Genomic DNA, 17,368 nt, shown 5'->3' on the forward strand with positions numbered 1-17,368 from the left:
CTAAGCCTGGACCGGTTTATACCATATTCGGCACATCTAGTTGTGGACCCAAAGTAAAAAAAGTCAAATCTGGAGAACGGTCTATATGAAGGCTATACAAAAACGTGGACCGCTACACATCATATTCGACACAACTCTTTGTGGACCTAAAATATGTCTAGATTTTGAATTTCAGGCAAATCAGATAAAAATTGCGGTGTTTAGAAGCCTAAGAAGTCAAATCTGGAGATCGGTCTATATGCGGGCTATACCAAAATCTGAACCGATATATGCCATATTCGGCACGCCACTTTATGGACCTATAATATTGCTAGGTTTCTATTTCAGGCAAATCGCATGGAAATTGCCGTGTATAAGTACTCAACGCCCCAAATCGGGGGATCGGTTTACATGGGAGCTATATCAAAACCTGGGAGCCACCGTGGTGCAATGGTTAGCATGCCCGCCTTGCATACACAAGGTCGTGGTTCGATTCCTGCTTCGACCGAGCATCAAAACATTTTTCAGCGGTGGATTATCCCACCACAGTAATGCTGGTGACATTTCTGAGTGTTTCAAAGCTTCTCTAAGTGGTTTCACTGCAATGTGGAACGCCGTTCGGACTCGGCTTTAAAAAGAAGGTCCCATGTCATTAGGCTTGCCATATGGCCGGGATTCGCCTGGATTGTCCCGGAATTTCGTCTCCAGCAAGTGTCTCGAATCTTTCACAAAATTTGCCAAAAATCCCGGAATTTCAATTACTCAAGGCATATGTTTTAATTTTTTCCATTTCTTAGAAAAGAAAACGATTTGAAATTAAATCGCTTTCAAAAATATTTTTGGATTTTCATACTTTTTTTACCCGCCACCATAGAAAGGTATAATAAGTTTGTCATTCCGTTTGTAACACATCGAAATATCGATTTCCGACTCAATAAAGTATATATATTCTTGATCAGGGAGAAATTCTAAGACGAAATAATAATTTCCGTCTGTCTGTTGTATTCACGCTACGGCTTTCAATATTGGCGGTATCGTCCTACAATTTGGCACAGATTCGTTTTTTGTTTGCATATATCGGTCCATCTTTCAGTATAGCCCCCTTATAAACCGATCCCCCGATTTGAAGTCTTGGGCTTCTAGAAACACAATTGTCTTTCCGATTTACCTGAAATTGGAAATCTAGAGGTATTTTAGAATCATAAAATGGAATGTATCGGTCTATGGTGTGCTATAGCCCAGATCTCCCGATCTGGGTTTAGGTTAGGTGGCAGCCCTATACATTCGGCTCACTTTGACTATTCAGTCCATTGTGATACCACATTGGTGAACTTCTCTCTTATCACTGAGTGCTGCCCGACTCCATGTTAAGCTCAATGACAAGGGACCTAATTTTTATAGCCGAGTCCGAACGGCGTTCCACATTGCAGTGAAACCACTTATAGAAGCTTTGAAACCCTCAGAAACGTCACCAGCATTACTGAGGTGGGATAATCCACCGCTGAAAAACTTTTTGGTGTTCGGTCGAAGCAGGAATCGAACCCACTACCTTGTGTATGCAAGGCGGGCATACTAACCATTGCACCACGGTGGCTCTAGAAACCGTAGTTTTTATCTAATTTGCTCGAAATTTGAATTCTAAAAGTTTTGGAGGACCATAAATAGGTGTTCCGAATAAATTGTGTATCGGTACAAATATTAATATATCCCCCTTTCAAATTCGCCCACCATTTGCTCTAGATTCTGTAGGTTTTTCAGAACCAAAATTAGATGTGCTTAATTTTGTGTATCGATGCATGTTTTTGGCATATCACCCATATAGATTGATTTTCCGATTTTACTCCTTGAGCTTATATAAACGGTAGTTTTTATCGGATTTGTTTGAAATTGTAACGGATTTAGTTTTTATTGCTCCATTTGGTAAGGCCTCCATATAGACCGATTTCACCGAAGGCGCACTGATCATGAAAATTGCTTGAAACTGAAAGTAAAATTTCCAGATTTTAACTTCTTCTAACCATTTGAATAATGGGGGTAAAAATCTATAGATTTTAAATTTCAAATCAAGGCGTTCTTTAATCATTTCTATATATTATCAAGGAACTCGCTACGACGAAGAGTTTTCAAAGGTAACTGTTATATTTGATTCATGGTGGATGGTATTTAAGATTCGGCCCGATCTCATCACTATGAGAAACAAATCAAATTACTGTCTTTCGAATCATCAGCTGTCACTCGAGCAGTAAATGTAAAAAATTAACGCAAATGTCTAATTTTATTTCAAATTCACGTTTTTCTGCTAAATACATTTTTACAAATTATAACTCAAGTCAATACTCCTTGCCAACATTTCAAATTTCGACTTTATCCCTATCACTACCATAGACTCTTTAGTGACACTATAACAATCCCCAATGCGAAATATACCATGGTGATATCCAAATTCCCAGTATCGAAAGGCACCACAAAAGAAGCAGTGATTGTCAGAGCTTAAGTTTGTTTGCTAAAACCGAAAGTAATATGCCAAAAAATATGAGTTTAAAAAAATCGCAATATTTACGTTTGATATAAAATCATGGTAGAAAGCAAAAACAATGGAAGATGAAGATGGGAAAATGGCAGCAGAGGGTATCAAACCATTGACGGTGTTCGATGCAAACGTGTCGTTTATGATTTTTTGTTCCACAAATTAAACTAAGAATAAAAAGAAATTTATATCAGGGAATGACGTAGAAAAATCGGTCAAATGTTTCTCATTATTATTTACACAAAATTTAACATCATTTGTGAGTTTTTAACAAAAAATATTGCAAATTAAAAATGAACGAACGTGTATGTATCGAACACCGTAAATGCAACTTTTGGTATGACGTCGCCCATTTTCCCGTCTTCATCTTCCATTGTTTTTGGTAGAAAGTTTCAGAGGTTCCAACATATTTAGGAATTTCAAAGTCTGCCGACAATAACGATACGCAAGGGCGTATATGCAAATTTACCAAGTGATAAAAAATGGCAACTATTTTCGAAAAAAGTAAAATGTGTGTACTTGTCCCGATAAATACCGGAATATACGGAGCAATGTCCCGGATTTCCGCAACCATCATCTGGCAACCCTACTTGTCATTGAGCTTAACATGGAATCGGGCTGCACTTAGTGATTAGAGAGAAGTTCACCACTGTGGTATCACAATGGACTGAATAGTCTAAGTGAGCCTGATACATCGGGCTGCCACCTAACCTATATCAAAACCTGGACCGATATAGCCCATTTTCGAACTTGGCCAGAACTTGGTGCAAACAAAAATCAAATCTGCATAATAATTTTTTTTTAACTGGATAAACTTTTTTTCGGTTCAATGAGTGACTCGACTTAGAGAAACATTAAAGCACTCCAAGTTACTGAGAAGGGACAAAAAGACAAGTAATATTTGGTGTTAGACCGAAGCTGCATTTATTGGAGGAGCGTATGATCTGCTTGATTAAACTCCACATACACCGAAAAAGTCTTTTCTTTACTGGGGAACGAAAATTATATGCTCAAATCACTATTGGCTATTATTTTTTATTTTTTTATTTTTACATTTTTGAATCAATTCTTATTCGTTGGTAAGAAATATTATCATTTCGAAGGTTTATTTCATACTAATATTGTCAATTTGCTTCAATACTCACAGACCCCACAATTCTACCGTAAAGCCAAAAAAGAAATCTGTGTGCAAAACATGAAGTCAACCAACGAATTGTTTCATATGACGTATAAATCGTATCTTATTTGCGTTCACATTATCATGAAGATTTTTTTTTTTTGAAAAATATAAAAACTACAACAACAATTACTCTATATACAATTCTAATCTGATAAAACGAAAATATTTACGTTGTGAAAGTCAAACAAAAACAAACTAGGTACATTCCAATATGGGGTACTGCATAGCATTTGCCGCCAATATCATACAATATTGCTGATAAATGGGATTTGTTTTTAGTCGATTTTTTTCAACATACTTTTTTTGAATGGCGAAATTTGAGTAAGTGTAAAAAGTGTAGCATGCAAAAAACAAATAAGTTAGCAAAAAAGAAAAACAAGCACAATACGACGGAAAATTCGGAAGGGACCAACCTTAGTTACTTACTGTCCACACTGAAAAAAATTAAATTTTGCCTAATATGGAAGATAAAGCAAATTAAATTTTAGGATACACATTTTTCACAGTATTAAGAACAAGTTTCTTTACAATAAAGAAATTTTTTAAAATATTTACGTGATATTAAAGATTACGCAACCTAAATTTTAGGATGTCCAATTTACAAAATATTAAGGACACATTTCTTTAAAATAATGAAATTTTAATTAAAATAAAGCACACAAATTTTGGAAATTTGCGTTCCTCCGTTAAAACCGAACTAAGGCAAATTTTTAGAAAATTGGTAACACTGCGTGCGTCTCGCTGTACCTCTCTGAAAATGAATACTGAAAATGCAATTTCTTTGTTACACTATAAATAAAAGCGTGTTTCAATGATGTTTACAAAAAATTTATGTAAGGCACACTCATTTGTGGGCCAAAATTATATTTAGATAAAAAAAACACAGGTTAAAAACTTGCGCCGATAGCCACCATATTCGGCACACCTAGTAGCGGACCTAAAATACTTCCAGATATCTAATTTCTCGCAAATCGGGTAAAAATTGCATTGTCTGTAAGCTCAAGAAGTCAAATCGGGAGATCGGTCTATATGGGGGATATATCAAAACATGGAGCTATATATACCATATTACGCACATCTATTACGGAACTAAATACTTCTAACAGGTTGGCTGATAAGTCCCCGGTCTAACAAAGAAAAACATATTTTTTTGTCAAAATTCGTTTTTATTATTCAACATAGTTCCCTTCAAGAGCGATACAACGATTATAACGACCTTCCAATTTCTTGATACCATTTTGGTAGTACTCCTTCGGTTTTGCCTCAAAATAGGCCTCAGTTTCGGCGATCACCCCTTCATTGCAGTCAAATTTTTCCCTACGAGCATCCTTTTAAGGTCTGAGAACAAGAAAAAGTCGCTGGGGGCCAGATCTGGAGATTACGGTGGGTGGGGAAGCAATTCGAAGCCCAATTCATGAGTTTTTGCCATCGTTCTCAATGACTTGTGGCACGGTGCGTTGTCTTGGTGGAACAACACTTTTTATACCCTCCACCATAGGATGGGGGGTATATTAACTTTGTAACACATCGAAATATTGCTCTAAGACCCCATAAAGTATATATATTCTGGGTCGTGGTGAAATTCTGAGTCGATCTGAGCATGTCCGTCCGTCCGTCTGTTGAAATCACGCTAACTTCCGAACGAAACAAGCTATCGACTTGAAACTTGGTACAAGTAGTTGTTATTGATGTAGGTCGGATGGTATTGCAAATGGGCCATATCGGTCAACTTTTACGTATAGCCCCCATATAAACGGACCCCCAAATTTGGCTTGCGAGGCCTCTAAGAGAAGCAAATTTCATCCGATCCGGCTGAAATTTGGTACATGGTGTTAGTATATGGTCTCTAACAACCATGCAAAAATTCATATCGGTCCATAATTATATATAGCCCCCATATAAACTGATCCCCCGATTTGGCTTGAAGAGCCTCTAAGAGAAACAATTTTCATCCGATTCGGCTGTAATTTGGTACATGGTGTAAGTATATGGTCTGCAACAACTATGCAAAAATTGGTCCACATCGGTTCATAATTATATATAGCCCCCATATAAACCGATCTCCCGATTTGGCTTGCGGAGACTCTAAGAGAAGCAAATTTCATCCGATCCTGCTGAAAATTAGTACATGGTGTTAGTATATGGTCTCTAACAACCATGGAAAAATTGGTCCATATCGGTCCATAATTATATATAGCCCCAAATAAACCGATCACCAAATTTGACCTCCGGAGCCTCTTGGAAGACCAAAATTCTTCTGATTCAGTTGAAATTTGGTACGTGATGTTAATATATGGCCTCAAACATCCATGCAAAAATTGGTCGATATCGGCCCATAATTATATATAGGCCCCATATAAACCGATCCCCAGATTTGACTTGGAAGAGCAAAATTCTTTACATTCGGTTGAAATTTGGTACGTGGTGTTAGTATAGGGTATCCAACAACCATGCAGGAATTGGTTCCTATCAGTCCATAATTATATATAGCTCCCATATAAACCGATCCCCAGATTTGACCTCCGGTGCCTTTTCAAGAAGCAACATTCATTCGATTTGGTTGAAACAACCATGTGAGTTGAAATTTGTGGATGACAGTCTTTCGTAGAAGTTTCTACGCAATCCATGGTGGAGGGTACATAAGATTCGGCCTGGCCGAACTTACGGCCGTATATACTTGTTTCTTCTTCATGTGGGGCCGTTTTGCCGCGATTTCGACCTTCAAACGCTCCAATAACGCCTGGTGAACCCACCAGGAAGAAAAAATTTTGGTTGATTTTAGAAAATTTAGAATATTTTTAGAAAATTTTAACTAGACAGTATTACAAACGCTGACATGTCGCCGATATCACAAATTTAAGTAAATATTTTTAGACAAATGCAAGAAAATCTATTAGGCACCATTAATTTTTTCACTTGTCAAAGAAAAAATTTTCCCGTTTTTTAGTTCATTTAACTAACGTACGCAAAAAATTATTAGAGTAAATGAAACATTCTCAAAACATAATAATTCCATGAACTTAAATAAAGTTAAATTGGCTTTACTTTTTTTGAGTGTGGTTTTTCCCTTCTCAAGATAAACGATAAAAATTATTCCATGCGCATCCTAAAAAACAGAGGCCATTACTTTGCCAGCGGACTTTTGAGTCTTTCCACGCTTCGGAGACGGTTCACCGGTCGCTGTCCACTCAGCCGACTGTCGATTGGACTCAGGAGAGTAGTGATGGAGCCATGTTTCATCCATTGTCACATATCGACGGAAAAACTCGGGTGTATTACGAGTTAGCACCTGCAATCGCTCAGAATTATCAACACGTTGTTGTTTTTGGTCAAATGTGAGCTCGCGCGGCACCCATTTTGAACAGAGCTTCCGCATATCCAAATATTGATGAATGATATGACCGACACGTTCCTTTGATATCTTTAAGGCCTCTGCTATTTCGATCAACTTCATTTTACGGTCATTCAAATTCATTTTGTATATTTTTTTGATATTTTCGTCGTTAACCACCTCTTTCTGGCGTCCACTGCGTTCACCGTCCTCCGTGCTCATTTCACCACGCTTGAATTTTGCATACCAATCAATTATTGTTGATTTCCCTGGGGCAGAGTCCGGAAACTCATTATCAAGCCAAGTTTTTGTTTCCACCGTATTTTTTCCCTTCAGAAAACAATATTTGATCAAAACACGAAATTCCTTTTTTCCATTTTTTTTCACAATAACAAAAGTTGCTTCACAAAAGACGCTCTATCTCACAAACTAATTGACTTATATTACAGACGTCAAATTTCGACACGAATCAATTAAAGGTTGGTACTATATAAAAATAATATGCATTTAATACTAACGACACCATCTATGTGTCAGACCGGGGACTTATCAACCAACCTGTTAGATTTCTAATTTCGGACAAATCGGACAAAAATTGCGGTGTCTATAAGTCCGGGAAAAAATCGGTAAATCGGTTTATGGACCGATATAGCCCATCTTTGAACTTGACCTACGTCCAGATAAAAGACGAATTTGTGTCAAATATCTGGACGGTAGCACCGTTTTTGAAAGTTGTAGCGTGATTACAATAGACCGATATACGGACATGGAGAAATCGTCTTAGAATTTCTCCTTGATCAAGAATATATGCCCTCAGAAAGAAGTGAACGAAATTTTGTATAGCCGCTTTAACATTATTTTATATAGTCGGAAATTTATCTATATTCTATGTGTTGGAATGAAAAACTTTTTAAAATCCCATTACCTTTCTATGGTGGTGGGTTAAAAAAGTAGAACCTCTTTAGTATTTGATCGGCTTATATGGCTGATATATATTATGGCTGTTAGAATACATATACTGACATCACGTCCTCCGACAAAAAACAAAAAAGACTCCAATCGAACATGCATCTAATTTCTCCAATGTTAGTAAATCGTTACGGTTTCGAAAAGGCCTCAAATCTATTATTGAGGTTACATGCAACAGGTAGCCCATATCAATCACATGTATATCTAAACATGATGAATTATTCGGCAATCTGATAACTGTAATTAAGCGACATTTACAAATGAGGTCTCCAATGATACAGGATACAATAGAAAAGAGAATATAAAAATATTTTGAAATTAGGTTTGACAGACATACAAAATCATGTTAGGTTCTAACGGATGCAACACTGTAGAAAGTTTTCATCAGTAATTATATTTCTCTTTTGTTGCTAGTTTTTCAGTGACTGTAATCTAAAACTTTTGAATGGTATAATTACTTGCATATATGTAGGTATGAATATATATAAGTAACAAGAGATTGAGGTATATTTGTACAAACAATTGTAGTTGTAAGTTTGTTAACCTGTATACGAGTATAGTGCACACTACACCTTCGTAACCTTACTTCAGCTAGCTTTTGCCCACAACACAGCAACTCATTCATCAATTGCACAATGGGAATAAAAATTGATAAAGAGAGGAATTTTTAAATCAATTATTATGTATACACCTGGAAGTCCATGGTATTATTGAGATTTGGGACACATATGTTAATATGTTAAAATTTATTTTGTTGGCACATCAATGTTTCGTAAATATAATATATGTGGACGTAAACATACAAAAATTTTAAATTGCGAGTAAAAATACATATATTAAAAATATATTATTATTCAAGGAGCGAGAGCGCCAAATTTGTTTGACCTTAGTCAAGTAGAATAACATAAGTCGGTATGTCCTTGTATTTGGACATACCGACTTCATTGAAAATTATACCCGGTTATACGGCGGTTCACTGTTGTCGTCATGGCGGTTTTGGGGGAACCTCTTTATACATCAATGATAAATTTAAATTTTCAGTTGAATTTTGTATGAGTTCTAACTTTTTGGATGTAGTGGGAATCTCTTTTTTGGGAACATTTGGATAGGATCAAGGCCATTGAAAATTATTTCATACTACACAGACAAAAAAGTATCTCGTAAATTTAAGAAGATTTTTACAATAATTTATTACAACAATTTTCCAGAATTTTAGTTCATTTTTCGTATCTTCAACGAAAATTAACTACTCGGAAGGAAATTTTACAAATTCTAAGTAGCAATCGTTTAGTTCATGGCCTACAAAATACGATGGAAATTTCTTTAAAAAAAATTCTTAACTGGTAGTTAAAAAATCGTTTGTCATGCTATAAAACTACTTTTGAAATGTAAAGTACTTTCTAAATAATAAGTGCAATTTACTATAAGATTTTTTTGTATGAGAAAATATTTTTTTTTACGACAAATGAACTTGAAAGTGGATAGCAATTTCTTACAGACAATTCCTATAGTTAATAATTGTTGGTAAAAAATTACCCAATGAAATATTTTTAGTTCACATGTAATTAAATTTATAGACATTTTCGTCAAAAATGGTTGATAACATTTCTTGAAAATTTTGCAAATTTTAAGTTAAACGTTTCATCGTTCATAAACTGGTGTGCCTTTACGAATATTATTCTTAGAGTAAATTTTCAGCAGATGCGATGAACTAATGAATAGTACAGAGATTTTTATCGGCATAGTGGAATGTGATTAATGTAAAGATGATGTTACTTGAGTTTTGTTGTGTACACATGAGCGTGGGGTTGTTTTTATTTTTGTTCATTTAGTGGTTTGTGTGTGTGTGTGTTTGTTATTCGCGGATGGTTTATTTGGCTGGATGAGGTGTTGTTTTCAATAAAGGCACATGTGTTTTTGTTGCTGTAGGAATGTTTTGGCTTTTCTTGGTTTTGTTTGGCATGCTTCAGTTGTATAGTTGGCGTGTGCGTGGGCTGTTGCATCTTTTAAGTAGGTATGCAACAAGGGAGTATAAAGGCATGGAATATTTTGGATTTTCGAGACATATATTGGTGTTTGTTTATTAAACTTTTTAAATAAAAGTTATTAATATTTTATCGGTAGTTTAGAAAAAAGTTATTACGAATATTTAGGAAAATATGTTGAAATTGAAAGTGTATTGAAATTTTTATTATTCTATGTAAAAAATTAATATTCAATTCCAGATGAATTTGGAAAATTTTTGTTATATCTCAGCGGATAGTTTATTCATAAATTGGTAAGTATTTTTTTAACATGACTTTCTTTTAAAAAGAATATTTTTTATGTATATTATTATTTGTTAATTAATTTTTTTGGAAACCAGTTTACTATAAGATTTTTTTGTATGAGAAAATATTTTTTTACGAAAAATGAACTTGAAAGTGGATAGCAATTTCTTACTGACAATTCCTATAGTTAATAATTGTTGGTAAAAAATTACCCAATGAAATATTTTTAGTTCACATGTAATTAAATTTATAGACATTTTCGCCAAAAATGGTTGATAACATTTCTTGAAAATTTTGCAAATTTTAAGTTAAACGTTTCATCGTTCATAAACTGGTGTGCCTTTACGAATATTATTCTTAGAGTAAATTTTCAGCAGATGCGATGAACTAATGAATAGTACAGAGATTTTTATCGGCATAGTGGAATGTGATTAATGTAAAGATGATGTTACTTGAGTTTTGTTGTGTACACATGAGCGTGGGGTTGTTTTTATTTTTGTTCATTTAGTGGTTTGTGTGTGTGTGTGTTTGTTATTCGCGGATGGTTTATTTGGCTGGATGAGGTGTTGTTTTCAATAAAGGCACATGTGTTTTTGTTGTTGTAGGAATGTTTTGGCTTTGCTTGGTTTTGTTTGGCATGCTTCAGTTGTATAGTTGGCGTTGGCGTGGGCTGTTGCATCTTTTAAGTAGGTATGCAACAAGGGAGTATAAAGGCATGGAATATTTTGGATTTTCGAGACATATATTGGTGTTTGTTTATTAAACCTTTTAAATAAAAGTTATTAATATTTTATCGGTAGTTTAGAAAAAAGTTATTACGAATATTTAGAAAAATATGTTGAAATTGAAAGTGTATTGAAATTTTTATTATTCTATGTAAAAAATTAATATTCAATTCCAGATGAATTTGGAAAATTTTTGTTATATCTCAGCGGATAGTTTATTCATAAATTGGTAAGTATTTTTTTAACATGACTTTCTTTTAAAAAGAATATTTTTTATGTATATTATTATTTGTTAATTAATTTTTTTGGAAACCAGTTTAATGTTTTTCTTTGTTGTAAAAACAATACTTAATTTCAGAGCAACTCCAGATGGATTCGGACAAATTTAAAAAATAGAGAATTGGTAAGTTTTCTTTTAAAAATTGGCTTTATTTCAACTAGAATATTTACGTTTTTGTGACCTTTTTATCATCAAAATTACAGGTTTTTAATGCCTTATTTTAGTATTTTTTTAATAATTGTTTTTGGAAACCAATATAATGTTTTTAATGTAAAAACAAATATTTAATTTCAGAATAACCCCTTAAAAATTTGGACAAATTTTTAGTACTCCTTTGCCTGTAATTTAATAGTGAAATGGTAAGGATTTTTTAACTTTCTTTTAGCCCTGGACAGTCATCCTTATTTTTTGTACTTAACGTCATCCTTCGTCATTTTGACTACGGCTCATTTCAAGACGCTCATCGTGAGCGAAAAAGTGAACCAAACTTGAGTTTATTTTCTTATTCAATTTGGTTTTAAGTAGTATAAAACAAAAATTAATAAAACGGTCGAATTAGTATAACTTAAATTTACCATTTCCCAATAGACTAAAATGCATTTTAAATCGAAAATGAAATTAAGTGTCGTCATTTTGACGAATGATGACTGTCTAGGGTTATCAAGAATATTTGGTTTTTTATGCATATTATTATTTTTTTCATTAGATTTTTTGAAAACCTATTTAATAATTTTATTTAATATTTAATTTCAGAGTAACCCAAATAAATTTGGACAACTTTTTATATTTCCCCTCAGCGTAAATTTAATAGAGAATTGGTAAGTTTTATATTAAAACTTTGGCTTTCTTTCAACTAGAATATTTATTTTATTATATCCTTCATATCGATAACAACACAGTTTTATGAGTTTATTTAGAATACTTCATTATTTCTCTAATTGTTTCAGGTACAAACTTTATGAGATACGTTTTCCAAAGAAAAGTTGAATTCCTTACACCATTTGATAAAATGGCCCCAAATATGGTAAGTTACAATCTAAAATGATGAATTAAAAAACTATATTTCATTACATGGTGTTAATTTTTAACAATTTTCATTATTGCTTCCATTTTTTCCAGCAAGATACGTAAAAAAATTACGTACGATGAATAAAAAAAGGATAAGTCAAAATGTCCAAACAGCGAGTTCAAATGAACTACTCTCTGTTCCACGGGTTCATCATTTTTATTCACAAAAAAACATTGTATTAAGAACTTTCATCATAAGTTTTTATAATAAAGTACTTTTGTTTAAGAAAGTTTAATTTTAATGTATGAATATTTTCATAATAGTAAAACAGTTTGTTGTTCCTTTAATTATTTAATTTCTCTGTACTGTGGAATGATTGATTTAAAAATAGTTTAGTCGTCGACATTTTAAAGAGACTGTTAACCAATTTTTATTATCGAGTTTCCCAAAAAATAAGCAAGTAAACCAAAATAATACTGACTTTTTAACTTGGTAGTGGTATATAAATCTTATGGCGTTGTAAAAATGAACTAAAATACAGTGTTATAGATGAACTAAAATTTAAGAGAATTATAAACTAGACATGTTGAAAAAAATCTTAAGGGCTAAATCATGGTCAATATTACTACAGTTTAGTTCATTTTGCAATGGAAAAGGGTTCACTGTTTTTTCAGTGTAGGAGAAACAAGAGTACTATACCTGACTTTGTCCATGATGGCCAGTCAGTGAATAACAACAGGGTGAAAGCTAAACGATTTCTTCTTAAATTCTGTAGAAGATCTGAGAGGGGCCATAGAAACTATTCCTGGTGATGATCGTAATAATCTAAGGACGATGTGCCGCACTGTGAGCAGATTTGTGCTAGATCGTGTCGAGGTTCAGGAAATTGATGAAATTGTGAGGAATTTGAAGCGGAACACTTCTGCAGGATATGATGGAATTTCGGCAGACATTTTGGATGAATGCCGGGGGTTGTTGGCCCCATCCTTAGTGTCAATCTTTAACAATATTGTAGATAGCAGCAGCTACCCCGATTGTTTAAAAATAAGCAAAGTTACGCCGATTCCAAAATGTCAAATTCTAAGCAACTTTATCAATTTCGACCTATATCTGTGTTGCCAGTAGTGGATGTTGTTGTCGAGAAATTTATTCAAGCCAGGATAATGAAATATCTTGAGGAAAACGATATCATCTATAAATATCAGTTTGGTTTTAGGAGAGGTTGCGGGACAGATGAAGCAGTGCTAAATGTGTTGAATTATATATACTGTAGTATAGATCATGGTTATAGAGGTGTAGGTGCCCTGTTTTTAGATTTGACAAAAGCCTTCGATATTGTAGATCATCACGTACTTCTTCGGAAGTTGTCATATTATGGTATTCGAGGTGATGAATTACAATTGTTTAGAAGTTTTTTGACAAATCGGAGGCAGTATGTGGTAGTATCTGGAGAGGAAAGTGATGTATCAGTCGTGAGGCATGGAATTCCGCAGGGAAGTTGCTTAGGTCCACTACTTTTCCTTATCTATATAAATGATTTATCCAATCTGGGGTTAGATGGCCGGATGTATATGTTTGCAGATGATTACCCTTATAGAAACGATGTGACATTAAGAAATGCTATGGAAAGGGAAATGCTATGGAAAGGGATATGATCCTTGAATATACGAGGTTAAATAAGTTAGTATTAAGTTCGTCGAAGACGAAATTGGTGCGTTTTAGACCGACTTCGAACCAAGCTGTTAGTGAGTTTTCAATATCCATCAATGGTATTGTAGTTAACGAAGTCAAGGAAGTGAAATATTTAGGTATATTTCTTCAGCATAATTTGTCTTGGGACTCTCATACATCTAGTCTGAAGAACAAAGTAGCTCCAGCGTTAGGGATTCTTTTCAAGATGAGGTACCTTTTGGACTGCAGAACTAAGATGATGCTATATCAGTCATTGGTGCAGAGTCATCTTGGTTATTTGGCAGTCATTTTTGAATGGAAGAATACCTCAGCTCTACTTCTTTACAACGCATTCAGAATAAAGCCCTCAAGGCCGTCTTTAACTTGCCCATGAGGTTTTCGACGATACCACTATACGCGGAAATTTCTAAAAATATTTTGCCTGTACATGGTTTGTATAGATATCTGTTGTTGCTATATATTTACAAGACTGAGAAAAATATCGGCTATTCTACGTTAACGTTTTCCAGGAATCAATCTGCTTTTAACACTAGAAACAGAACATCTTTAAGGGTAGTGAGGTGTAGATTGGAAATTACCAAACAGAGAATTTAGTTCATTGGTACTTCCCTATTTAATGCATTACCCCATGATGTGAAGCATGCATCTAATATATCGCTTTTTAAGACCAAACTTAAGCAATATTTGCTTAAAAATGTTGAGATACTTCTAGCTTAAATTACATTCAAGATTTAAGGTTTATGGTATGGATTTATTTTTGTAATATTCTTTTTGTTTTTATACCCTCCACCATAGGATGGGGGGTATATTAACTTTGTATTATATATTCTGGGTCGTGGTGAAATTCTGAGTCGATCTGAGCATGTCCGTCCGTCCGTCTGTTGAAATCACGCTAACTTCCGAACGAAACAAGCTATCGACTTGAGACTTGGCGCAAGTAGTTGTTATTGATGTAGGTCGGATGGTATTGCAAATGGGCCATATCGGTCCACTTTTACGTATAGCCCCCATATAAACGGACCCCCAAATTTGGCTTGCGAGGCCTCTAAGAGAAGCAAATTTCATCCGATCCGGCTGAAATTTGGTACATGGTGTTAGTATATGGTATCTAACAACCATGCAAAAATTGGTTCACATCGGTCCATAATTATATATAGCCCCCATATAAACCGATCCCCCGATTTGGCTTGAAGAGCCTCTAAGAAAAACAATTTTCATCCGATTCGGCTGAAATTTGGTACATGGTGTAAGTATATGGTCTGCAACAACTATGCAAAAATTGGTCCACATCGGTTCATAATTATATATAGCCCCCATATAAACCGATCTCCCGATTTGGCTTGCGGAGCCTCTAAGAGAAGCAAATTTCATCCGATCCTGCTGAAATTTAGTACATCGTGTTAATATATGGTTCTAACAACCATGAAAAAATTGGTCCATATCGGTCCATAATTATATATAGCCCCAATAAAAACCGATCCCCAGATTTGACCTCCGGAGCACCTTGGAAGAGCAAAATTCTTCACATTCGGTTGAAATTTGGTACGTGATGTTAGTATAGGGTATCCAACAACCATGCAGGAATTGGTTCCTATCATTCCATAATTATATATAGCTCCCATATAAACCGATCCCCAGATTTGACCTCCGGTGCCTTTTCAAGAAGCAACATTCATTCGATTTGGTTGAAATTTGGTACGTGGTATTAGTATATGATATTTAACAACCATGTGAGTTGAAATTTGTGGATGACAGTCTTTCGTAGAAGTTTCTACGCAATCCATGGTGGAGGGTACATAAGATTCGGCCTGGCCGAACTTACGGCCGTATATACTTGTTTTCTTTCTTTTTGATTTTTTAATTTTGTACTTATATTTTGAAAATTATAATTTATTAAAAACATTCATCTTTGTCACACATTTGCCAACTTGCCTCAAAAATGCCTTAAGGCGCTGAGGCCTTAACATTATTGTAAATTTTTTAATAGAATAATAAATAATATTAATAAAAAAAAAGTTTATCAACTTTTTGACAAGGAAAAAATCTTTATATCGGAGAAATGCCTCTTCTATGCTAAACAAATTTAGCATTCGTATTTTATGGTCTTGAAATCTTTGCCATCACGAAAATATATTTTTTTTGTGGGCGATATATTATGGAACGATATTGATTGTTAGAAAATATATGCTTAATGACTTCTCGTACACTCAAAAACAGTTTGCTAGAATTCAAAGATTTTGACCCATTGATTTCGTGCCAAAGATGACATTTTGGAAGATTTAACTCATTTCTGTATACAATTAAAATTAGGAAACAGATCTTACACTAATAGAAAAAATTACGTTCCATAGTCGTGAACGGAGGTGACAAAATGAAACGGAAACGTTCACAAAAAATCAAAACGGAATGTTCACAATTTCGTCCACAGACGCTGGTTGTTGTTTTGACAACGCATGGTGTCATTTTATCGTTGTCAGATGGGCACCGCCTGTTCACAGTTTGACACCACATGTGTGTTGGTTCACTTTCATGAACGAATCGTTTTGAAATGAGCACGCCGTTCATGATTTTTTCTATGACTGTATTTATTGTAGTTTTATTCACTTTTTGTATTTTTATTCACTTTTTTCCTTAACAAAGCTATTCAAGGCAATGGCAGTTTAACATTTAAAACTATAAAATAATACCTTAAATCTAATAAAATAAAATTACAATTAGGATTCAGATCTCATTTATCGGATTTTCATTCTCTTTTCGCGGTATATTAATAAGGGACACTTCAAAGTAAAAAATGTTTTCTTAATTTCAAACAAACTTTAAACCAAAGGATGGTATATTCTCAAAATATGTCTTAGACTATTTTTTAAGCATTGTTGTCTTAAATCTAATACTTCAATATTTCAGTTAATCTAAGGACGATTTCTTTAAATTATAAATATGTTTCTTTACTTTAAGGAAAATTTACCTTAGTTCAAAGACATGCGACTCTAACGGACTGACGCAAATGTACAAACTTTGTGTCCCAAATTTAATAAAAAAAATTATGAAGCAAAGATTGGAAACTTTATTTTAATTAAAATTTAATTATTTTAAAGAAATTTGTCCTTAATATTTTGTAAATTGCGCATCTAAAAGTTTAGATTGCGTAAACCTTAACATCACGTAAAGATTTTTTCAGTGTAAAAACTACTTCCAATTCCTCGAAATAAATGTTAGCCTGTGTTTGAAGCTTATCTTTCATCCAATGGTTGAACATTTCAGTTACTTTAAAGATTATTTCTGTAAATAAATAAAAAAATGTCTTTCTTTACTTTAAGAAAAAATTACATTACGACTTGAACGGGAGGATGCAAATTTTAAAAATTCGTTGCCTAAATGTAATGAAAAACTTTAAGCAAAAATGTAA

This window comes from Haematobia irritans, chromosome 1 (assembly GCF_050003625.1).
Source record: "Haematobia irritans isolate KBUSLIRL chromosome 1, ASM5000362v1, whole genome shotgun sequence".
Classification (NCBI taxonomy): Eukaryota; Metazoa; Arthropoda; class Insecta; order Diptera; family Muscidae; genus Haematobia; species Haematobia irritans.